The sequence below is a fragment of the Myotis daubentonii genome, chromosome 18, assembly GCF_963259705.1.
Source record: "Myotis daubentonii chromosome 18, mMyoDau2.1, whole genome shotgun sequence".
Taxonomy (NCBI): domain Eukaryota; kingdom Metazoa; phylum Chordata; class Mammalia; order Chiroptera; family Vespertilionidae; genus Myotis; species Myotis daubentonii.
This window is the reverse complement of record NC_081857.1, coordinates 24,378,319-24,404,898: the sequence shown is the minus strand read 5'-3', so window position 1 is coordinate 24,404,898 and position 26,580 is coordinate 24,378,319.

The following is a 26,580-nucleotide window of genomic DNA, read 5'->3' as shown; positions in this document are numbered from 1 at the left end:
CCTAAAGCGATGTGAGGCTTAAGAACAGAGGTGTCCCCCATACCCTGCTAAGCTGGATGCAGAAAGGTCACTGGGGCAGAATCACAGACATGAGCTACTTTTTCTGGGACAAGAGGTGGGGCAGGAGAGAAGGCACTGGATGCTTGCTCTGGGCAGCTCCTTGCAACCTGAGGTGATCCCTGAGTGGGCCAGGGGAGGAAGCTGAGGACAGACACGTCCTGCAATCCGCCCTAGCCTACCAGAGCTACTGTGAATGCCTGAGGCCCAGCAACACTGAGTGCAGCCTTGTACTTACAGGTGCTGCTCACTCAATGGCATTTTGTCACCAGAGATGGTTCCTGAATCAGGCGGGTCCCGCCCCCGAGGATGGTTCTAATCCTGAGAAAAAATGCAGGAATCCAGTATCTTGGATCCCCCATGTGCTAAAGTATGCTAAACCAGGCTCTTGGTGCTGGAATGGAGCCTGGAGCAACAAACATAAGGACATGTTGAAAAAGACTGAATGTATTAATTACTGCCAGTGCTCATTTGTGGTTAGGAACATTATAATCGAGCTGTCGCTGCTGTGAGCCTCCCCAAGGCCCAGGGGCTCAGACCTGCAAGCCCCTAAATCCTCTGAGGACTCTCCGAGCGGGATTAGGGGATTAGGCTCCGTGTTCCAGACAGACACAGGCTGAGAGGTGAACAATGCTACATCAGGTGGCTTCAGAGCTGCCACGAGTTCCACACCCAAACCTACCTCGAAACCTGCCTCGGGTTCCTTAACGAGTGTGGATTCCCTTCCACTTGACACTCTGCTTTACATTCCACTTCACTGGGAGGCAGCATCCACCCCCCTGACTCCCACCGCCTTTGACCCCTGCAGGATGGAGAGATGGGCTCCCTGCAACTCTCCTTATGAATCAGACATGATGGAGAGGGACAGCCTCCTGTAAAGGCAGATCACCGGCCCCTCCCCTCCCTCACAGGCTGATTGGGCTTCTGCGGGGAGCAGGAAGCAGGTATTCCAGGGAACCACCCTCTCAAATTCCTGTGGCAACAGCAAGAGTGCCGGGGGCTGGTCCTTTCACCTCTGGAGAACCCCAAAGACACACACTGCATGCGGGTGATGGAATGAAATGGCTTCCCTCCTCTCATTGCCCAAAAGTTTAAGCTCTTACTTCTCTAGGAGGCTTTCCAGGTGTAGCTCGAGCCACAGGGAAAACCCACAAAAGGGTAGGGCCACCACTTCTCTGTTTGCAACAAGACTCAAACTGCTCCAAACCTCTGTGCCCAGACACCAGGGGTGAGCTGGGGGCAAGGGGCTGACATAACTGGGCAGGGGTCTATGGGCCTGGAATAGCGGACTCTGCTTCCCCTTTTTGGGGTCCCAATGGTGTTTTAGTTCAGGCTGTATAACCGAATACCACAGGCTGGGTGGTATAAATAGAAATGTAGCTCTTGCAGTTTGGGAGGCTGGCAGAGTTGGTGTCTGGTGTGGGCCCACTTTCTTCCCTTTATGTCTGCACACAGAAGAAGGGACAAGAGAGTGCTCTGGGGACTCTTTTGTAAGGGCACTAATCCCATTCGTGAGGGCTGCACCTACATGACCTAATCACCTCGCTAAGGCCCCACCTAACATCCCACTGAATGTTAGGATTGAACATATGAATTTGAGGAGGACACCAACAGTCAGACTATAGCTGATGATCTGCTACACAGCAAGCTTCCATGACCTTTTCTCTTTACTAACCACACACACACACACACACACACACACAGTTTATTCTGTTAAGAGAGTACAGAGCCCACAGAGCTCTAATGAAGAGAAAATCTTATCCTAGAAAATTCAGGTTAATACCCAGCTCCTGACGGGCAGTAAGTGACAATGTGTTTCCAATACTGATCGAATAGAGTCTGAATGTGACCAACCCCACAACCTGCAAGTCCAAGCTGCTTTTACTGGGACAATTTTCCTCAAGGAGGACTCTACTTCCACTGTCCTTCTCTAGAAAAACCCTGAAAATGCCTATAGTAGCCAAGGGTGAGCTGACAGATGGAACTTCGGAGCTGCCTCCCCTTGGATCCCCTCCGGCAGGGGGCAAGCACTCAGGCCCCATCTGGACATTCTCAAGAGACCTGCGGTGCTCTGCCAGCCCGTCTGCCCGTCCCCCTCCTCAGCCCCGTACCTGCAGTGGGAGGGAAGGGATGAGAGTTGGGGGTACAATGTCCCCACAGTGGGAGGGGAGGTAGGAGCAAGGAGAGGACAGACTGCGGGAGCACATGAGATGGGCTTCTCACAAGGATTCATTCAGTGGGAGAAGACGATTCTCATTGCCAGCCAGCACGTCTGCAGAAGCGGACAAGAAAGCAGTCAGCTCTGCATCCAGGCAGCTCCCGGCCTGTGAGAGGCCATTTGTGAGCTCCCCCCACAGGAGAGCAATTGTGGGAGCCAGTTCCTTCGGGCAAAGAGCCACCCTGCTCTGGGAGACAGACTCTTTCTAGAGCCTGCCTTCAGCATCCGTGGGACTCAGGAACCCACAGGTGTGAGGGTCCCCATGGACACCGAGGCCAGGCCAGCCAGTCAGGAGGATATCTGCATGGTACCTGTGCTCTGGGCATGTGCATCAGACTGACACAGCCGCTGGAGAAAGGCTGAAGGTGGTGTGTGAGCGCTCCGTCTCTCTTCCTGGCAGGTATGACATGATGGCTCATCAAATACGAAGCCACTCACACATTCGTTCAACAAAATGTTTCGAGCTTCCACCGTGTTCAGACCCAGTGGGTGCTTCAGTTACGATGGCACAGATAAAACAGACACAGACCCAGCCCTCCCGGAACTTAGAGTTCAGTGAGGGAGACAGAAAATCCATTAAGTGATGAATGGATTTCATCCACCATCCCATAATATACACATGGCTCCAAATATTCAGAGGGAACCAATCAGAACTATAAAGCCTAAAGCAGAATAAGATTTCAATATCATCTAGCTCATCATCATTTGCCAGATGAGGACAATGAAGCCCAGAGAGGCTGTGCAACATCTCAAAAGCCACACAGCTAGTGGGTGGCAACGGCGAGGCATAGAACTTCCATTTTTTTTAACACTTTTTCTGCCACATCATACTGCCACAATCCAAAAAGACCTGATAGGAATCAAGCATATCCAATGTTTCCTGAAGTATATTCTTTGAATAACTGCTCTGTCAAATGCTCCATGAAAAAGAGTGTTTTATCATCAACTAAGTCTGGCTAACGCCAGCACTGTATCTTCCTTATGGAGGCTGACAGTCTACATGATCTTATTAAAGGCTCTGAGGTCTTTGGGAAATAACTCTGTTTATCATGGTCTAACCCAGTTTCCCAAACTGCTTTGACCATGGAAGACAGTTTGTTTATGTAATTCATCTTAACACCACATGCTGGAATTCCTCAGACTGTGGGAAACCCCTCTCAGTTCAAGTTCTGTGGATTGTAGACATTTGACCCTCCCTTGCTGCCTTTTTCCCTTTTCTTTCTTTCCTTTTTTTTTTTTTTGTCAAGGAGCCTTGGTTGTCCCCACTAAGCTATATTAGCTCTGAGTCTTCAATCTCTTTCAACTCTCCAATACTCTCCCTATTCTGAGTCTCCCTCCTCCCTGGAATTCTGGGGTCCCCTGGCCTCTGGATTTTTCTTTTTTTAATTCTTTATTGTTTAAAGTATCTATAATAATAAAAGCATAATATGCTAATTAAACCAGATGTCTTTCTGGATAAAGCCAGGGCTGCGAAGGAAGCCCCGGTCCCAGGTGCCAATGCCAGCAGCTGGGGGAAGGAAGGCCTACTCTTACACGAATTTCATGCATTGGGCCTCTAGTTACATCAGTATTACATATGTCTCCTTTTTCCCCCATTGACTTCTCCCCAGCCACCCCCAACCCCCTGGAATTGTCTTCTCTTCATTCTCTGAATTGCTTTGGATAACCTATTTCTCTTTGCCTCTCAGTAATTGCCCTTCAATGTGCTCTGAGCTGGCTTTTTCCCAGGTAGTCAAAGCAAGGACATGAAACCTGACTAGTCATGTCCTTCCACATGAATCATAGATCCAATAACTGACCCATGATCTTTCTCCACCATGAGTTGTTTCTCCACCCACAGTCCATTCATCTATCTAAACAGTCCTCACTGAACACTGATGCACCGGTCACACTAAGGCTACTTTTATTTATGGAACATGTCCACTGCCACACATGAGTATTCCTCAGCACTTTGGGAAATCCCAAATCAGTTAAAGTTCTGAGAATTTTTTAGAAATATAAGACAAATAGCACCCTTACCCAAGAGTCATTAAGAAGTGTCATAGAGAGAAGCAAGATGGCGGCATAGGTAAACACCTGAACTTGCTGCCTCATACAACCACATTAAAACTACAACTAAAAGACAAAACAAATATCATCCAGAACCACAGGAAGGCTGGCTAGGTGGAAATTCTACAACTAGAAGGAAAGAGAAAAGAGCACTGAGTTCGGCAGGAGGTGGAAATATGGAGGTGTGGAGGTACAGAGGCGCACGTGAAAGGGGCTGGTAGCTGGGTACGCTGTTGTCTTTTTAAATCAGGAGGGAGATACAAGCTCCCGCCTGCCCTGAACTCCAGCTGCAGGAGAAAATTTGGGGACCCAGACTCATACAGAGAGAAACTGTACTGTCTGGCATCGGGCCAGAATGTGAGGGCAGCTTCCTCGCAGAAGTGCTTGCAGCATTCATTGTTCCTGCACCAGGGACACAGACTCCAGGACCTCTGTGAGGCAAAGCAGACTGGCAGCCATTGCGGTTTGCTCCACTCTGGTGATTCCAAGATCCCACCCCACCCAATTTACATCCCCACCCAAGCTATGTGCAGAGGCTTTTGCATATTAATGGCCTGGCCTTTCTCTGCCTAAAAACCTGTCAAACTGTGGCTGGGTCAGAGAATCCCAGAAATTCCAAAAGAAGGCCTAAGGCTCATCAGCAGCCTGCATTACTTCACAGCGGCACCTCATTTGGGCACCTCCAAACTCTAAAGAAAGAGGAGGAATCTGCAGACCTCTCTGTAACTTCTGCTGGGTGGCCTCAGGCAGGGGTTGAATTTGCACCTCCCTGAAGATCCAAGAGCCAGTCTACCCAGTGGTCAGAGGGAGACCATCCAGATTACAACTCTTCACATCTATAAGAGACACACTCAGGGGGCAGACTTCAGTGAGCACCAAAGCCCCACTGAAGCAAGTCCTGCCCCATACGGGTGTCTCCAGCACAGAAGTTCTCCCATTGTAGACACAACTGGTCCTCACAGCCAGCTGACCTGGAGGTCAATTCCTCCCAATGATACCAACAGCAATCAAGGCTTAACTACAACAAGACTGTGCACACAGCCCACAAAGGGGTGCACCAAGAGTGTCCACCTCAGGTAATTAGGGAGGCTGAGCCACTGGGCCCTATAGGACACCTAGCACACAAAGCCACTATATCAACACAGGGAAGCAGCCAAAAAGTGGAGATAAAGAAACAGGTCACAAATGAAAGAAATGGAGTAAAGCAAACTACTGGATATAGAGTTCAAAACCACGGTTATAAGGTTACTCAAGAATCTTCTAGAAACATCCAAGAAATATAGTGAGACCTTCAAGGATATGAAAAAGGGCCAATTAGAAATTAAGTATACACTGACTGAAATAAAGAATAATATACAGAGATCCAACAGCAGACTAGGGGATCCCAAGAATCAAGTCAAAGATTTGAAATACGAAGAAGCAAAAAACACCAAACCGGAAAAGCAAAAGGAAAAAAGAATACAAAAATATGAAGATAGCGCAAGGAGCCTCTGGGACAACTTCAAGCATACCAAAATTTGAATTACAGGGGTGCCAGAAGAAGAGAGAAAACAAGATATTGAAAACCTATTTGAAGAAATAATGACAGAAAACTTCCCCTACCTGGTGAAAGAAATAGACTTACAAGTCCAGGAAGTGCAGAGAACCCCAAACAAAAGGAATCCAAAGAGGACCACACCAAGGCACATCATAATTAAAATGCCAAGGGCAAAAGACAAAGAGAGAATCTTAAAAGCAGCAAGAGAAAAATAGTTAGTTACCTACAAGGGAGTACCCATATGACTGTCAGCTGATTTCTCAACAGAAACTATGCAGGCCAGAGGGAGTAGCAAGAAATATTCAAAATGATGAATAGCAAGAACCTACAACCAAGATTACTCTACCCAGCAAAGCTATCATTTAGAATTGAAGGTCAGATAAAGAGCTTCACAAACAAGAAAAAGTTAAAGGAGTTCATCACCACCAAACCAGTATTATATGAAATGCTGAAGGGTATTCTTTAAGAAGAGGAAGAAGAAAAAGGTAAAGATAAAAATTATGAACAAAGTGACAACAAATATCTATCAACAAGTGAATCTAAAAAGCAAGTGAATAAAAAATCTGATGAACAGAATAAACTGGTGAATAGAATAGAAACAGGGGCATAGAAAGGGAGTGGACTGACAATTCTTGGGGGGAAGGGAGTGTGGGGGGTGCGGGAAGAGACTGGAAAAAAATCGTACACCTATGGACGAAGACAGTGGGGGGGGGGGGTAAGGACAGGGGGTGGGGTGGGAACCGGGTCAAGGGGAGCTATGGGGGGAAAAAGAGAGACAACTGTAATAATCTGAACAATAAAGATTAAAAAGAATGAAAATTTAAAAAAGAAGTGTCATAGACAGCTGGTTAGAGAACTGTAGGGTCAAGATTTCAAGTTCATGGGTGTGACGTCTTTGGGGCCCACGTGTTTCATTCTGCCCATGACCATGATGCCTGGACAATATTCTCTCAGATGAGTGTCCCTGACCATGAAGGGGACAGAATAAGGAACTATGGCTGGCTTGGTTCAATCTGTCACTGCTAAAGGAAAAAAAAAATAACACTCAAAGTTCATGACCTGGAACTTGAGGTCAAGTATGTCCAAAGAGACAGCTGATTCCTCCCTATATCAGCCATCAACCCAGTTCCTCCGGTTCCCAATAGTCATTAAAACCATCTCCCCCTGCAAAATTCCATAATTATTTCATCATGAAATAGCTAACATTTGTCTTTTATTCCTTTTTACTCAAACAAACCTAATGTTTTTCCCCATTAACTGTCTTATTCCTTCATTCCCCCTGGCACTATGGTTCATGTGCTGCTCAGAGATTTCATTTGGACCTGAAGAAATGAGAGAAATGGCCTTTAAAAATGTACACTGTTCAGCAGTAGAATCATCAGCAGTATGGTCCCTCTCGCAAGAAACCTGCTACTACCAGATGTGCAGCTGGGTCTGAAATTTGACTGCACACACACACACACACACACACACAGGGTTTTTCCATAGTGGAATAAAAACTCAGAATTTGATTTTTCTATCCACCTAGGTTTTCATGGAATTCTGCTTTCCCAATGTGCCTGGGAATATCTGTATCAGGGGTGAGGATTGTCCAGCCCGTGGGCCATATAAGGCCCAAGAAATCATTTGGTCTGGCCCTACCAAGGCACTAGAGGTGAGTTAATTAAATGTTTCACCAAACAGAGCAGGCTAATTTTTAAGCTGATAATTCTGGATTGCCCTTGAATGATGTTATAAATATCCAAATGGCCCTTGACAGAAAAAAGGTTCCCCACTCCTGAAAATAAAGACAAACAAGCCTTACCCCAGTCACTAAGTGTCATAGAAAACACTGACAACTCTAACACAATCCTTAGGTTAAAAGACTGTGTATAGATCCAGAGAGTCCTTCAACAATCTTAGTTTGCAGAATTCACTCCCTTAACCCATCACCAGGACTCTGGATTCTTCCCTGAGTGGGTGGGAGAGAGGTGGGCGTGCTCAGTTCTGCCTGCCTGTCCTCTCTCTTTTCTCCACCGCAGCCTGTTCTTGCCTCTTATAGCTTCATGCCTACCCTCTGGGTCCTTCTAGAATCTACTGCCCACTCTGTCCTTCACCATCCTGCCTTTATCGCTACATTATGGTATTGTTACAAACACTTATTTTTCCAAAGCTTAGTCTACATTGGTCCTGTCACCTCCACACCTACAGAAAGGACACGTGCTTTAACAGAATGAACACAGCCTTCAACATAAAGCAACACATTCTTCCCCTTCCTTTCTTTTATTTTTCTTTCTTTCTCACAGGCAACCTCCAGCTTGCCTCTTCCCCCATCTCAGAACCTCTCTAGACATAGGCAGGCTGTGGTGAACCCCCAAATGAACAAGAGATGTAATGTGCTGAGGCTCCTCACTCCCAGGCATATCTCCCACACACCTTCCTTTCTTTTTGGAAGACAATAGTGGGGACTGAATTCATGTCAAGTCACGGCTCCCCTGCACCAAGAAAGCATGAGCTACAGACAGTGAGAGGCAGATGCTCCTGTCAGGAGCCCATGCTCTAGCAAGATGCAGTCCATGTGGCTCAGGCTGGAGACTCCCTGGCCCTCCGCACCTTCTGCTCCAGGCCCCACGCCCCCTCCCTTCCCCCAGAGCATGCTCAAATCTTCCAACAAGTCAGGCACGAATACACCAGCCATCTCAAACACCCACGGATTTGGGAAAGTGTTAGGAAGGAATGTAAACAATACACACTAATTGCTGCTGTGACATCAGTTATAAATTAAGTTAGATGGGCTGCATGTGAGCCCCCTCCTTCCCCAGCTTCCATGCTCAGCACGATGCTAGCACAGACATCTGAGAGACAGGAAACTGACTTCTAAGGAACACCTTTTGATGTTTCCATCACCAGGACTTGGATGCTTTGTGCCAAATGAGCCCTTAGCATTGCTGTGTGCTGAGCCCTTGTGGGGAGGGGCCCTTGTTGGGGGGCGGGGGTGGGGGATGGATGCAGTAGGCAAACACCTCCAACACGTGAGGTTTCCACTACAGGTGCAGGCTTAGAGAGGATGAGACTTCAGAATCAGCCCTGCCTTTGCAAGTGGCCTGAGGAAAAGAGGGTGAGCATATAACTATGATGGGGCTGGCTATTCCCTTCTGGGGAACTGCCCCGAAATCTCAGGGCCTGGAGCAGAGCAGAGGCTAAAGAAGCATGAGTTGAAGATGAATGAATGAATGAATGAATGAATGAATGAATGAATGAATTTGTTAGAGACCCCAAATGCCTTTGCTTTTTGCAGAACCAAGTTTTGCCTGTTTTTAGTCACTGAGTAGAGGAAATTGGGACCAATAAGGGGGGTGATGGCGGCACCATTTGGTGGCCCTGGGAGGCTTTACCTTTGCACAGCAATGCTTGAAGTTGGCTAAATTCAACATAATCCTGAGGCAGCAAGTGAGATTTTGTCACTGTTTAAGTCCAAGAGGAGTGGGGTCCAGGCCTGAAGTTTCTGTCGGTGTCTCCTCCACCCACATGCCAGTTCCCTCTGTCTCTGGCATTCTCACCTCTCTGCCTCTCTCAGAGAGAGCCTTCCCCATGTGATAAGGCCAAAGCTGCATCTTCTGTGATGGGAAGCAAAGCCAGTGTTGTCAAAGTCTATACTTCACTCAACAACATCACCACGTGACCTCTGAGTGTCTGGCACTGTTCTAGGCTCTGGTGGTCAGAAATGAACAAAGCATAGTTGCTGACCTCAAAGGGCTCACAGTCTAACAAACAGACAAAGCGTTACAGTTCTGGGCCCCTTGCAGAACTGCCAGGCCTCATGGCGCCAGATGTCTCTCTGAGACACTACGTTACGGACCTCAACACCATTGGCGAGTGGTGGAGCCCAGAGAGGCAGAGACCTGCGCTGGGTCCACAGATCCTCACGGACCTTCTCCGGGGTACTGATGGGGGCCCTCTGCCCTCTACCAGGCTATGCTGCAACATGGCCACCCAGAGTGACCCCCCGGGCAGGGCTCCAGTGCCCTCTCTTACCTCCCCCCTGTCCGAAACACATCACAGGGAGCTCCTGTCTGCACAGGGACACCAGGCATAAGGCCAAAAATTTTTGCCTAGTTTGGTTTTCTTCCATTGTTTCCATCAATATAAATCCAAGGTGCCAAATACCTCTTAGAGTGGAGGCCTGCAGGCTGCCATGGAAGGAAAGCACACTGGGAACAGGCCTGTGCACACTTTCATTCAAGCTCACATCCTTGCCAGGCTGCTTTCACCCTTCAACATGTGTCTTCCTAAGGTGACAGAGAATCAACTGGCTGATGCAACTTCTGGATCCTTGTTACAGCCTTGGCTTGAGGCCTGCAGAGGCCCTCAGACAGACATCAATAACCTTGCCTTTCATTGCCTTTATCAGCCTTGATCCGGTCCCATTAGAATGCACCAATATTTATGTACGTACATTTTGACGCCACTGCCAGCAGCTGCATTGTGACAGGGTGCCAGCTGGGGAGTGAGGGAAGGCTGCGGGCTGTGTTTTCTCTCTCTCACTCTGCTTTTGTTCGATCTAGGGGCAGAGGGCTTTGCTCTATTACCTCAGGCCTCAGTTTCCATTGCCACCCAGAGTTTCAATGTTTTTTAAAAAAAAATAGGTAATATTTGTTGGGTATTCATAGTGGTCAAGGCACACTGTTTTTCATGCATTTATTGTCTCATATAATTGTCTCAAAATTTAGCATCATGGTATTGCCATTTACCAGATGAATAAGTCACTGAAGGGGTGAGAGGGGTGAACATAAGCTAGATATGTTTAGGAAGCAGGATGAATTGGACTGGCTGATGGTCTGGATATGAGGTGCTAGGAAGAGAGAATAATCAAAGAAGTCTTCCAGGTTTTGGAACTGAGCAACTTGGTATGTCATGTTGCCATTTGTTGAAAGGAGGAATGTTGGATGACACTGGTTGGGAGGTTTGGAGTAGGGGGCAAGACTTCTGTTTGGGCCATTCTAGCGCTACATGTTAATTAAATATCCAATTATGGTTGTGTTTGAGGAAGGGGACCAGTTTTATCCCTGCCACACCTTCACATTCTAATGCAGAGCTGAGGAAAAGAACTCTGCAGAGAAGACTTGAGAAAGAGAGGCCAGAGGGTAGGAAGGAAACCTAGGGGATAGGAGGGTCAGGAAGCACAGAGATTGAAGGGTTTCAAGATGATGAAGATGATGATAGAAGGAGGCAGAGGAAGAAAAGGAGATGAGGAGGAGGAGGGGGTAAAAGGAGACACTGTTACTCTCTCCATTTTATAGATGAGACAACTAAGGCACAGAGAGGTTACTTAAAGTGTAATCTCTGATCTTTCTTCCCTTGTGTTCATTGAATAGGCAATGCCCAGTCCTTTCTCTCCAGGCCCTACAAATCAGCTTCTTTCTGAACCTCAGACAGGCCCTGACTGAGTTCTCCAGGGTCCTGTCCTTTCTCAGCCCTGAACCTAGCTGATAAATCTCTTTGTCTGTTTCAATGCTCAGAGCAGGGGAAACCTGCTGGCTTAGCTGACAGGCCAGCAGGCTGCAGCTGTGGAGAGCAATCGAGTTTCCTATTCTACTCTGTTCTCCAACAGGAACCCTTTCTCCAGCCTCATCCTCTCACCACCTGCTAAGCACATCAGATAGGATTCAGGCTGTCCCCTGCCACCCAAAACTGCTCCAGTTCTGAGACCTCATCCAACTCTTACCTCCTCTGAGGGTGCTTCCCTTGGACAGCTACCCATAGTCCTCTCTACATCCCTCAGAAATTCTTTCATATATAATTAATTTCTGTTCCCAATTAGGTTCAGTTTTGCACTTCACAGTGGCAAAGTAGTTGGGTTCCCATGACACATTGCATAGTCAAAAACGTTATTACCAGAGGTGAAAATAACGATGAAGAGAAATGCATCACTGGGTGTCAGAAGAGGGGCTACGAGAGAACAAATGCTTTTAAATGCCAATTAACCTTGGGGCAGAGGCGTGCCAAGCAGGGGACATCAAGGAGAGCCTACAAGAAGGGGCGAGGGTCAGCATGGCCTAGGGCAGAACACTCCATGTACTGGGGAAGACCTGGCTCTCTGCCACAGGCAATGCTTGGACCATGATTTTATGCAGCTAGAGCTGGCCCTGGCTGGTCCTCCAAAGGGGAGGAGCAGGGGCCATCTGGGAAGTGAGCCCAACTGCGGCATCGTTTCTGACCTGGCTCTTGTCACACCCACCTGAAATGGACCAAACACCTCTGCACAGGGAAACTAGCAATGGTCAGTATAAAGTAAGATGTTCCACGTTCCCTTCGTCCATTTTCTCGTCTGCTTAGAGCATGACATTTGTACACTTGAAGAATAAAGCTCCTAATTTTGCAACTGTAAACAAGTGGGCCCATTTCTAAGAGCACAGTTGAGGGACACAGTGGAGAAAGATCTGTCACAATGAGGAGTAAGCAGGTGTAAGTGGGTGTAAGCCATGTGCAGATGATCTGATGAGATCCTGCCCTGAATGGGGCCATCAATGTGGAAGGGAAGAGAAAGGTCTCATAAAAAAGGGCAGTGGGAGACATCAGAAGAAGCGGCATGCATTTCACAAGCCCCACCTCCAATGTATCCAGAGAAATAGAGACAAGTAAGGTAAAGAAGATTTCTTTCTTGCTGCCATGCATAGGTGAGGTCCTGCAGCAGCAGCAGCCCATGCAGGGAGACCCACATCAGTCCTGCTTCACGGAATTCTAAGGAATGTTCCTTTGCTCATAAAAAAAATATTTATTGAGCATCTATTATGGGCAGCAGCATTCTAGGTACTTGCATAAATACATCACTGAACAAAACAGACACAGAGCCCTGCACTTGTGGAGCTAATATTCAAGTGATAGGACTCAGACAACAAGCTACAAACATGATAAACAGTAAAGCATGTGGGATGTTAGAGGTCACGAGAACAAAGTCTTTAAAAGACACTATCAAGACCTGGAAACAGCCTAAGTGCCCATCAGTAGATGAATGGATTAGAAAACTGTGGTACATCTACACGATGGAATACTATGCTGCTCTAAAAAGGAAGGAACTCTTACCATTTGCAACGTCATGGATGGAACTGGAGAGCATTATGCTAAGTGAAATAAGCCAGTCAATGAAGGAAAAATACCACATGATCTCACTCATTCATGGATAATAGAGACCATTATAAACTTTTGAACAATAATAGATACAGAGGCAGAGCTGCCTCAAACAGATTGTCAAACTGCAGCGGGAAGGCCGGGGAGGGTTGGGGGGCAGGAGGTAGGGGGTAAGAGATCAACCAAAGGACTTGTATGCATGCATATAAGCACAACCAATGGACATAGGACACTGGGGGACAGAGGAGGCTAGAGGACTGTCTAAGGGGGGATAAAATGGACACATATGTAATACCCTTTGTAATACTTTAAGCAATAAATAAAAAAAATAAAAATAAATAAAAATAAAAGACACTATCCTTCCCAAACTATGCACTTTCCTAAATACCACATTATCATGTATAATCTCAGCTCATTCTCTATCATCTCATCAGGAATCTCTGGGGCCAGACTCGCCACATTTGCCCCTTCTCTCCTATCCCCTCACGTACCCTCCTTTGCCCATAACTTGTACTACAAGCATATTGGACACAGCAAAGGTGCTCAATCACACGTGTGACAATGGGTTAGTCACCCTAGTTTGGGAGCACAAATTCTGTCCCCTGACAGTAATCCTCTTCTGATATGATCTGTTTTTACCCTCAAGTCCTTTTTCCACAGATCCTCCCCCACAACACATGTGGGAGGTATGCTTAGCCAAGAAGAGTTGATCTAACTCAGGGAGAAAGGAGAAGAATCCCATTGCTATAACTGATTTCTCTTCCTCTCCCCCTCGGTCTCCCAGGAGCCCCATCTCTGCCCATCACCCACAACACTTTCATCTCCTAACATTCCTGACACAGAGGTGAGATGGAGGATGAGGCAAACACTGTGCCTACCTGTATCCCACAGGTGACTGTTCTGAAATTTGCTATATATGAGGTCTGAGAATGCTTTCATTTCATCTCATTTCCAGACATATATGTACATGTATGAAATGGAGAAGCCAGCCTCCTTCCATGTGTCCAGCATGGGTTAGGGAGGGCGAGGGGAGAGGGGCAGAGACATTCTTGGACAATAAGATCATGGCCCATGCTGAAGTGTATTTGGACTGACCTCTTGTCCTTTAATTCTTCTCATACATATTACATCAAGTTCCATAAGGACATAAGTACACTATACTTAAAATTCAGTATATTTGGAAAACAGAAGACCAAGGCTTAAAAATTCAGAGTTCTTTGAGGTTCTGCCCTAGGCTCCTTTCTCTTCTCACCTGTGCCTTAGTCTTGTCCAATCTCATCCATGTCCTCTCTTTGAGTACCACCTCTCTGGCGATGAGTCACAGACTAACATCTGTAGTCACACTTCTCTGAGTCTTGCAGCTGAGTGCTCCACAACATCCCAAAAGATATATCTTAGTTCACTACCAAGTTCCTCAGCACCACACAACCAGAACAAGCTCTCATCCTTCTATCACCCTCTCCAAACCTGGACCTCTTCCAGCATTCTTTATCTCAGCAATTGCTGCACCATCCAGGGGTACAAGCCAGACATCCAGGCATCATCATTGACTCTCCCTTTTTCTCACCCTCATATTCAAGCTGTTTACAGTCCTAGTAATTTTGCCTCCTAAATGTCTCTTGAATCTATCAATTACCCTTTGTCTCTTCTGTCACCACCTTAATCCCAACACCCATCCCCTCTCACTTGACTACTTTAAGATGTCCAGTCAACCTTGACTTGGCTCCTTGTCTAATCAGATCACCTCATTGCAACTGGAGGAATTTCTAAATGCAAATCTGATAGTGCTTCCCCGCATGCTTAAATTTACTTCAATAGTTCCCTGGGGATCTAAAAATATAAACCAAAATTCTTACGTTATTGGCTGAATCATGTCCCCCCAAAAATTCATATGTTGAAACCATAACCCACACAGTAGCTCAGAATGTGACTGTATTTTAGACAGGACCTTTCAAGAGGCAATTCATTTAAAATGAGGCCAGAAGAAATCAACACTGCCAACACCTTGATCTCAGAATTCCATTCTTCAAAACTGTAAAATAAAAAAAAATTAATTTCTATTATTTAAGCCACTCAGTTGGGGTGCTTTGTGATGCCAGCCCTAAGAAGGCATCTTCATCAGCCTACAACATCCTCCATGTTTTGTGGGCTGGTTTTAAAATATGTCCACAATTTGTTTTGTCAATCCTTTCAAAAGGTAGAGCCAAGTTCCCCTCCCCTTGAGTGTGGGCAGGACTGAGTGGCTCACCTCTAACAAACAGAATGTGGTGGAGGTGACCGTGTGTGACTTCCCAGATTAGGACTTCAAAGGCATGGTGACTTCCTTCTTGCTCTCTTTCTCTTGATCACTGCTCTGAGAGAAGCGAGCTGCATGTCATGAGGACTCTCAAGAAGCTCTTTGGAGAGGTCCTATGGTGAGGACTGAGGCCTCCTGCCAATAGCTGTGCATGTGAGCTCTCCTGTTAGCACATCCCAAGTTCCAACCAGGCCTCCAGGGGACTGCAGCTCTCGCCAATGTCTTGACTGACTTCATGAGAGACCCTAAAGCAGAACCACTCAGCTAAGCTGCTCCTGAATTACTGACCCACAGGAGCTGTGAGATAATAAATGTTGTTTCAAGCCGTAAGTTTTGAGGCAATGTGTTAAGCAATAGTAAATAACAAGTACAGCTCAACTTGCACTCCTCTTCTAGGCTTGCCTCTTACCACTCTCAATTACTCTCAGAGTTCTGGCCACTGGCTTTCTTGCCAGGCCTGAAACTCCCCATGCTTCCATCTTTCTAGAATGCATCCCTACTTTCTTCCTTATTTGAGTCCTACTCATATTTTTGATCACATGACAAGCATCAACTTCTCAGGGAAATTTTTTGACTCCTGGTCTAGCAAGATGCTCTCATTAAACCGTATTCCTTTCCCTCAGAGCACGTTCCCCAGCTTATTATTATTGTTCATTATGGTGAATACTGAATTGACGCCTGTCTTTCCCACTAGACTATAAGCTCCATGAGGCCAGAGAAGGTGCTGCTTTTGCTCACCTCTATGTTCTCCGTACCTACACAATATAGTCAGTTAAAAAATAATTGTTGGATGGATGGATGGAAAGAAGTTGGCCAATACCTACAGAGGAACAAACCTTACATTTCAGGATTGTCCTTCTCTTAAGTCTCCCAGTTACAGGGCCACCTGTGAACCCATAAACACTGTTCACCAATCTATAGCTCAACACGAGTTAACCAGGGCTCAGAAATCTATCCCTTATTCACTTACACTAAGACATTAAAAATGATCTTGTCTTCCTTTAGTATCTTCGTAGAATTTATTTTTGAAATTCCATTATGTGTGCCAATGTTCATGAGTGAGGGAAGGAAAGGGACTCTTTCAAATCTAGAACAGATAAAAAAGTAAAGCCCCCACAGATACAGGGGTGGGGCAGCTAGGGTGATGGCCATATCTGCTCCTGTAGCTATGGGACATGATTAAAGAGGTTTGACATTTGCGGGGGTGAGGGGTACGCAGGGCCAGCTCTTCTGGAGTAAAACAGAGCAACTGTGCAGATGGTGCCTTGCCCACAGTTTTGCCTGAACTGATGAGCCTTGAGAAAAGAAGGCCAAAGAGGAACATTGGTTATGAATCGGATAATCCTTCCCATACGGACAACAGCATGGCTAGCTCAGCGACCTTAGAGGAGAAAGGACCAACCCATTCTTTAAAGTAATTATTATAATTTTAAATAAAAATAGCTGCTTTTAGATCCAAGATTTTTATTAAATCAAACTTTTTAGCCTCACTTGGGCTGGCTTGCCCTAGCTTGAATTTGTGTTGTTTGTAAGCACAGTTTATGAATGACATTTTTTTTGTAAGAAAATAAAACAAAACCAGAAGCCTGTTTATCTGGAGCCTCTTTATCTCAGGCTATTTTGCATGTATATGTATGTACATATATCTGTAATTTCTCCCTTGCACAAGGAAGGCTAGACTTGGGAAGAGCTTTTATTCATTATTTAATCAAGAAAAGAGCTTTAACTCAAACAAGAGCAGGAGGGAGGAGGCATCCGGGCAGGAGTGAAAGAAGCTGGGCAAGAAAGAACATTTTATAAACAGAATCTTGAGGTAAAAATCTGAACAAAAAGCAACAAACAGTTCCTTTCTACATTTTTCCCCCTTTCTTTCTTTCTTTCTTAAAGCTCTGACAGACTCAATTCCCTTTCTGCATAATCTCTCTTTCTGATGCTGTTCTGCATACTGAAGCATATCACCACTTGTTTGCCATCCAGGTTGCTCCTCCCTCTGGCTACAGAGAGAAAAGCCGGGCCCAGCCTCCAAGGGGCTGCCAATGCCTGCAGTCTTAGCCCCTGCCCCTCCTTCCACTTCTACGCCAGTGATTTCACATCCTACAGCCCTGTCTACCCTAGGGTCTCTTCCCCTCACCTGAGATGGTTTTCTGTGATTTAATTAATTTTGCAAGCGGCAGATGGTGGCCGTTACTCAGCCTCCATTCCACTGGGGTGAGACAAGGGGACCCGGCCCAACAGATCTCTGTGGACACCCACCACATGCCAGACCTCTTGCCAGCAACTGAAGCCTCACACTGACTCAGGGAGGGAGGGAGGAACCGAGGCTCCCAGAGACAGCTCCAGGCTGGCAGGATTCCCAAGTTTGGAACCAGCCCTGCCTTTCCACCATGATGAGCTCTGACTCTCTACCCAGTGTTTTTCACTTTTTCCCCATCAGAAAATACTCTTTTGTGGTCTAAATCTCTACCCCCTTGTATTTCTCCCATTGTCTCTTTCCACTTAAACTAATTTATTAATTCAACAACTACTCATTGAGCCCCTGCTGTGCGCAGCTGGGTGGAGGGGTGGAACATTCGAGTTGAGGAAGACAGGCAACAAACAAGCAGACATGTCCCATGTCAGATAGTGATGGTGCCAAGTAAGGAAGAAGACCAAGCAGGGAAGAGAGGGTGAAGAGTGCTGGGTGAGGAAGAGGGGCGCGCCTCACCCTTCCATACTGGGTGATCAGAGAGGCCTCATCGGAAGGTGACAGGTAAGAGCAGATCTGAAGGAACTGAAAAATTCAGCTCTGGGGGGAAGAGGGTTCTAGACAGAAGGAACAGGAAGTGCAAGGGTGCTGAGGTCCTTAGTGGTTTGAGGAACAGTGAGGGGGCCAGTGTGGCTGGAGTTGAACCATCAAGGAGGTGTGACAGGTGAGGCCAGATTGAAAAGGGCAAGAGATGAGGTCTGCTGTTGTAACAACTTCTGTTTTTACCACAAGTGAGCTAAAAAGTTATTAGAAGCTTGTAAACAGAAGAGCGGCATGGTGAAACTTGACCACTCTGGTTGCTGTGTTAAAGCAGATGGGGTGGGTTAGAGACTAAGGATGGGTTAGAGGTGGAATAATAATCAAGTGTGGAGCAATCCTCAGGTGTAGTCAAGGTTCCCAACAGTGGCAGCGCTGGAGCCCAGGTGGAGTGACATGCAGTGCAAACTTCTTTCAGTGCCCAGTTAAGAAGAGATTCCAGCTTTGGGGGAGAGCCCAGACTCTGGGGTCCTAGAGGGCCAGCAGCTGGGGCTCATCAGGGAACCCGTACAAATGAGAATCTAGGCCCCACTCATACCTCTGAGTCACATGGGCACTGTCCCAGGTCTCCGTGTGGTTCCTATATATATATTACCATACCAGAAGCACCATCCAGAGACCCTCAGCCCTGCCTCCCAACTCCAATATGTGACGTCACCAGCCAGACCAGAGGCTCTGGAACACAGATATCTGGGGGTCCAATTATAGTGGGTACAGAGAGCTATCTGTCACAAAAGAGAAGCTAAATCCATTTTATTTACTGACAGGCTGATTAAACAGTCCATTTCCTTCATAATTTTTGTCTTCTGTAAATGGCAAGTCAAGTTACTCGTTTTCCAAGGAAGATACTCTGAGGGAGACGCCAAGGCACCTGTTGTGGCTATTACATCTTCCATGCATGCTAAATGGCCACACACAGGGACCCCACTGCAGGTCACACACTTGGTGAGAAGCAAGAAAATGTAGGGCCATCACAGACTCTCGGCTCCCCCCACCCACCCATCCACCCACCTGCACGGAGCCCTGAGCTGCTCTTAGACTGACAGACTGCCTCTGAGTTGTCACCAGCCAGCATGCTTTGTAATGTAATGAATGAGAGTCCCTGGAAACATTGATTTTTGGATCCATGAGCATTTTCCTTTCTCCAGACTCACAGACAGGAGGAAAGGCATCCTTAGCAAGAAACCGGGGGCGGGGAGGGGGGGTGTGAGGAGCCTGGGATTCTTGGTAGAGGAGGGGCAGGAAAACGAGGATGGAGGGACAGCGGCTGGTTATCGCCTGCTGAAATGAGGGAAAGGGTCACAGATGCACTCCCAACAATGCTACTCCCCCGCCCCCACCCCCTTGACACAGCAGGTATGAGCATGCAGAGCAGTGCAGGGAAAGAGCTTTGGGAAGAAAACGTTTCATCTGAATGGCAGTGTCTGCCCACAGTTCCTCGAGACCCTCAAGAACCTCCGTTTCATTGGGGTGCACCTGCCCAACACACAGAGAGAAACATCTGAAGCCATGGAATGTTCTGCATTTGGGGCTGTTCTGGATCAATACCAAATGAGGAGGTTGATTTCTTCACTCTGCTCAGAATAAAAATGCTTGCCACACACAAAAACCCCTTGGGATCTGCCTGCATTTTAAACTGCTCACATTTAAAACTATTCCGTTGTCTGGATCTATGAGTTTGTTTTGGTTATGTTTTGTTAGTTCAATTGTTACTTTTTTGTTTTATATTCCTCCTATAACTGAAATCATACAGCTTTTGTCCTTTTCTGTCTGACTTCACTTACATAAACCACAGGATGGTGACTGCCAAAGGAGGGTTCGGGTCAGGGGAGGGGGTCAAATATAGGGTAACAGGTGAAAACCAGTGGTGAGCACACGATAGAGTATACAGATATTGAATTACGTTGTAGACCCGAAACTTACATAATGTCATTAACATGTTACTAGCCAGATTTATCAATAAAAATAAAAAAATTTTAAGTACAATTATTTCTAAAGTTTTCAGTTTGCTACTACAGGCAGTTTTCTGTTCAAATATAGCAGTCCAAAATATCCATCCATAATTCTTAGAATCTGATCTACACAAAGCACCATATTTTGACATTCCAGGAAAAAATTAAACAAAGAGAAAAGGAAGGAAAAGAGGGAAGATTAAAATAAAGATTCTCTGAGAGGTAGTTTCCTCTCTAGAAGGTCAATAATATATTAACTTTATAAGAATATTTGCATTGGCAGATTCATATGTCAATTAATTGATAGTCTACATATTTTTAGTCGAGGGCTGTTGGCAAAAACACATGAAAACAATTAGCAGTGCATTCATTATAGATCAATTTACTGTAGAAATTAATAGCTCTTTGTTTTGAATAAGGTCTCCACTAACCCTTCTGTGGCCTATAAAGTTCCTTTGCACAGTGTTTGGTTCAGAGGGTCACTCAATTAAAAGTTATTCAATCAATGAATGAATGACTGGTCATGTTGGTATAGAAATTTCTTGAATGTCTATAAAAATATTTGAATTGCATATACCCTGACTTGCACAGCTAGGGTACCATCTAGACTCAGTTAACAGGTGGCTGCACTAATCATTTTAATTAAGGTATAAATAATGATTCTTTACCAAACAAGACAGAACCACTTCTTTAACTATAAATGAATATACCACCCAATAGGAAAAAAAAGAGCAAAAGATATCAACAGGCAATACATAAAAAAGGAATATACAGATGGGCAAAAAACATAGGAAAAGATGCTCCCCTAACTGTCAATCAAGGAAATACAAATTAAAGCACAATGTTAACCCATCAGATGGGCAGCAATCCGGTAAAATCACATATTGGGTAAAGGCACAGGCTTAGAAGTCAGGCTATCAGGGTCTAAATCCTGGCTTTAACACTTGCCACTATACACTCAGAATAAGACTCTCAACTTCTCTGGGCTCATAAAGGGGGGATAATATTAATACCTACACTTCCTTGGTTTGTTGTGAGCATTAAATGAGTTCATACACATAAAGCATTCAAAACTGATCCTGGCAGAAAGTCACCACTTGATAAATTTATCTATTATTGGCATCGAGTGTTGAGGAATGTGGGGAGCAAAAGCTTTCATATATTGTTGGTTGATGCATGAACTAGTTCAGCCACTTTGCAAAATAATGCATTTGCTTCTATTAAAATCGAAACTATGCATATCCTATGGCCCTGCTGTTGTTTCCAAGTATTTACTCTTGAGAAACACATACATTTGTTTCATTCTCATGCTCACTGCAGCATGATATGTGACAAAAATATATGGAAACGATTACACAAGGGAATAGCTAATTATGGTAGAACTATGAACCTACATTGCACTTAAAAATAATGAGGACAGATTTCTAGGTACTGACAGGGAATGACCTCCAAAACATACGGTTGACTAAAAATAGCAAGTATCAGTACAATGATAGGATATATTGCAAATATTTACAATATGATATTTTATGTACATTTATTTACATATGTATCATTTGTGCAAAGGTATTGGTAGTGACCATCAAAGTGGATTTTATTTGTATTATTTTTTTTTACAATTCATTCTTCTATTAGTTGTATAATTAAAACTTAAGGAAGAGGGGGCAGGGAGTTGTGTTTAATGGGTAGTTTCAGTTTGGGATGATGAAAACATTCTGGAGATGGAGGGTGGTGAAGGCTGCACAACATTGTGAATGCACTTAATACCACAGCAGAGCATGGTGGGAAATGGTTAAAACGGCACATTTTATGTTTGTCTCTTTACCACAATAAAATTTTTAATTTAAAAGTCCTTTATCCTATGAGATGAACCAGCAGGATGCCTCTAGACCAGGGCTAGTCTGTGCCATCCAGTACAGAAGTTGGGCCTTTAAAGGACCCAGGATTTGGGTGGGCAGAGTTGGCTTGAAAAGGAGAGGCCATGAGGAAATTGTCTGCCTAGAGAAGGAAGGTCTTAACAAAAAGATGGGAAATAAGATTAGATAGAGGTTTAGTAGAAAGTCAAGCAGTACCCAATGGATAAAACCTAGCCTTGATCTGCAGGAAAGAGGGAATGTCATTCTTCTGATGCCTGTCCCCTCTCTCTCCAGGCAAAAGCCCTCCAGAGATAAATTCACAGACAAGAGGAGGGGAGGTAGCAAAGAGGAAAGAAAAGAAACGGGTCCTAAACAGTAGCATCTCATAATGGCTGTATTTTTGCTGCACCAGCTCCTTTTACAAAGAGCTTCCACACACCTGGAGGGAACTGGATTTCCTTTGGAGAATATGCCTTTCAAGTCGATTAAAAACTATTTTCATGAGTTTCGGCTATTTACATGCAAACCTGTCATTCAGATGATGTGTGCCTTCACACTCGCCCACAGAGACTTATCAATGTGCTCTTCTTTTTCTGAATAATTTCCTTTAGGTTCCTGCACAGTGTCTGGGCAAGGGAAGAAGGTGAGGGGACCAAAAGGCATTTTATCTCCTCAACAAGGTGAAAACAGAAATGGGAAGGACATAATGAGGATGGGGCTGGGCTCAGTCCCCCCAGCTGGAATGAGTATGATCTTAATATAGCCCGACACCCAGGCCACACTCCAGCACAGAAGAAACTTGGGGCGGCCCAACAAAGCGTTGAACTCAGCTAGTGTAGATTCCCAAATTCAGGAACAAAGTTGAAAACATATTCTGAATTTAACTTTAGATTGGTGGGCCTTTTTATTTGTTTGTTTGGGTTTTTGCCAGAAATGTTTTTAAAACTATTACTGACCTACTTTTATCTACAAGTTACCTTGTTTTCTAGAAAGTATAACATTGAATGAAAAAATATTCTGTCCACTGAAGATTGAAGTAAATTCTAGAAAGATAAAGAGATGGCTTGCAAACCTTTGGAAAGAAAAAGTTGATCCATTCAAGACAACATAAGACAAAAATATATAACAAACCAATCGGGGGTGAGTGTGTGTGTGTGTGTGTGTGTGTGTGTGTGTAGAATTAGCAATATTTTTAATAATGTTTCAAAGACAAAATGGAAAATCATGGTCAGGATATTAACAAACATAGGTCTATTTGTAACTGACAAAACAACATTGCCTGAAGATTAATTTTGCTAAATGTAAGTTTCTTCCTCTATACAAGAAAAAAAGTTGAATTGAGCATCCATTGAAGTATTTCCACCTGTTCAGCCTGTGATTGTTTTACCTGAGGGAAGGTCCCAAGAGCTATTCCTCAGGATTTGCCAAAGCTTGTCCCTCGCCAGAGAACACACATAAGGTGGAGTATTTATTGCCTTAGGGAATGGAATAAACATTCAAAATTACCCACTCCCAACCAAAAAAATACTATTAGAAACAATACACAAATAAAGATGCAGGATACAAAATCAATGTATAAAAATCCACTGCTTTCCTATATACTAACAATGAAACTTCAGAAAAATAAATGGGAAAAAAATATTTCCTTTGCAATTGCAACCAAAAGAATACCTAGAAATAAACTTAACAAAGGATGTGAAGTTATTAAAATAGATTGAAAAAGACACAATGAAATGGTAAGATATTCTGTGTTCATGGATTGGAAGATTCAACATAGCTAAAATGGCCATATTACCCAATGCAATATACAGATTTAATGCAATCCCCATATAAATCCCAAAATCATTTTATAAAGAAATAGAACAAAAAAAATCATCAGATTTGTATGGACCCCATACAAATGACCCCAAATAGCTAAAGCAATCCTGAGAAAAATGAACGAAGCTGGAGATATCACACTGCCTAACTTAAAATTATACTACAAAGCTATGATACTCAAAACAGTATGGTATTGGTAGAAAAGCAGACATACAGACCAATGGAACAGAATCAAGAGCCTAGAACTACAATGAGCTACCTCCCCAAACCTGTTAGAATGGCTATTATCAACAAGACAAGTAATAACAAATGTTGGCGAGATTGTGGAGAAAAGGGAACCCTCATTCACTACAGGTGGGATTGTAGACTGGTACAGCCAGTATGGGAAACAATTTGGTGGTTCCTCAAAAAATTATGAATAGAGTTACCATATGACTCAGCAATCCCTCTTCTTACTTGCAAAGATATATGTGCTCCTATGTTGATAGCAGCATTATTCATGGTGACCAAGACATGGAAAAAATTACCCATTTCCCCCTCACAAGCCAATGCATCATAGTTTGAAACTAATGAGATAAAATGTACCAGTATAAAGTTCTAACTTTTGTAAAATCCATTCTATAAGGTCAATATATTAAAGACCTATCTTGGTACCAGTTCAAATAAAGAAATCACAGGGATTTGGTTGACTTTAAATTCAGTATCAAACATAAGAATAGCATAGTTCAAAGCAGGAGTTGATATGGGCTAGAAACTATACCAATAAACTATGGGGTCCAAAGCAAGCATATCACTGCCCTACTCGACACTCCACACAATTTGGAATACCATGTTCAGTCCTGGGCACCACCCATTAAGAAGAACATTACCAAGCCAAGAATATCCAAGGAAGAGGGATAAGATGGCGGTAAGACATCTTAAAAGGTGTGGTAAGAACCAGAGGCTCCTCTAGCCCCCACCCCCAGCCACCTCTCCACCACCTCCCCATACCCACCTGGCTTAACTCTCCCGGGCATCACTGCACTGCATGAATGTCCTTGCTTGAACACCTTAGGATGAGAACCCACCATTCCTGGGCTATTAGGCACTTCTTTCTTACCCTCAATCTCATTCTCTGACTCTTCCACTGGTTGCTCCAGGTTCTAGCACCTTGAGGCCACACAGGTTTAGGTGTGATGCCCCTTCTACATAAATAGCCCTTCAAATAAGTCAAGAGAATGGATGGTCACCCCCAGAAAACTTCAGGTAAAACTGAAAGACCCTTTCTTTTCTTTAAGGGGAGGGGGGCCGATCGGCCCCTCAACGTTCAAAGGTTGTCTATTCTGAAGATAAAGGCCCTATTACCCTTCTTCCCTCTTGGCACCATTCAGAAGCTAACATGAGTACAGTCACACATCTCTTACCACTGGGGATACATTCTGAGAAATGCGTCATCGGGCGATTTTATCACTGAGTGAACGTCACAGCCGACACACACACCCGGATGGAAGAGCCTACTCCACCCCTAGGCTACGCAGTATAGCCTATTGCTCCTCAGCTGCAGACCTGTACAGCCTGTTACTGTATTTAATACTATAGGCAACTGTAACACAATGGTTATATTGGTGTATCTAACATGTAAACGTAGAAAAGGTACAGTAAAAGTACAATATAAAAGGTAAAAAATGGCACGCCTGTATAAGGCACTTACCGTGATTGGAGCTTGCAGGGCTGGAAGCTGTTCCGGGCGAGTCGGTGAGTGGTGGGTGGATCTAAGGCCCAGGAGATGGCTGTCCACGCCTGCCGACTTCATAAACGCGGTACATTTAGGCTACACTAAGTTTGTAAAAATATGTTTTCCTTCAATAATAAATTAACCTTAGCTAACTGTAACTGTTTTACTTTGTAAACTTTTAAATATTTTCTAACTTTCTGGTCGTTTGTAATAACACTTAGCTTAAAGCACAGATGCATTGTACGGCTGTAAAAAATATTTTTCTTTGTATCCTTAGTCTATATTAATAGCGGTGAGTAACGCGGCACGCTTCAGACCTGCACCGCCTGCGGACGCTACAACGGCTTGGACCTCACTTCGGTTATGTGGGCTGCCTGGTAACTATGGCTACAACGTTATGTGGGCTGGACTTTACGACAGCTATGACCTACGGCAGCTACATTACCATGGCTACAACGTCACCAGGTGATAGGAATGTTTCACTTCCATTATAATCTCGTGGGAACACCTGCTCTATACGCTCAGTCACACAGCAACACGTGCTATGACTGTAGGACATAGGATTGTAGCGAGGCGCTCCTGTTGGCTTGAACCCACTAGTGTTACTCCCAGCCTGCCATCTGAGGCCTAGCGATGCTTAAAAATTGGAGTAATAATCCCTAAATGTGACTTTTCTAATACTTCAGCAAATTTCTGGTTTACACAAATTTCTTAAAACCTTCTTGGGCTCACATTCATTTAAAAAATAAATATATACTCGGGAGCATTGTGGCAACACTATCAAAAGTCTGGGTTGCCATCCCAAACAAGTTGAAAATCATTGGCTCATTTAGCCATTTTTCTTCCATTTCCAAAATACATTAATTATCTTGCCTTTAAAAAAAAGTTCTCTGAATGATATTAGTCTATATTTGACAGACGTGTGTGTTTTTTAAAATGCTGCTACTGGTGCTGCTATATCCATTTATATAATATTTATTTAAGTATCTACTATGTGTGTGACATCTCATAGTATGTAGCAAATAAGAGCAAAATAATAAAACAGGGGTGAGCTTGTCTGTACCATGGTTCTGAACAATATTGGTAACATAAAGAAACACTGAAGTATGGGGAGTTTGGAACCCCTCCCACCCTTTTGTTCACAGCCTTGAAAAAGACCAAGCATTGCTGCTGGGGTCTCTTCACTGACCTTTT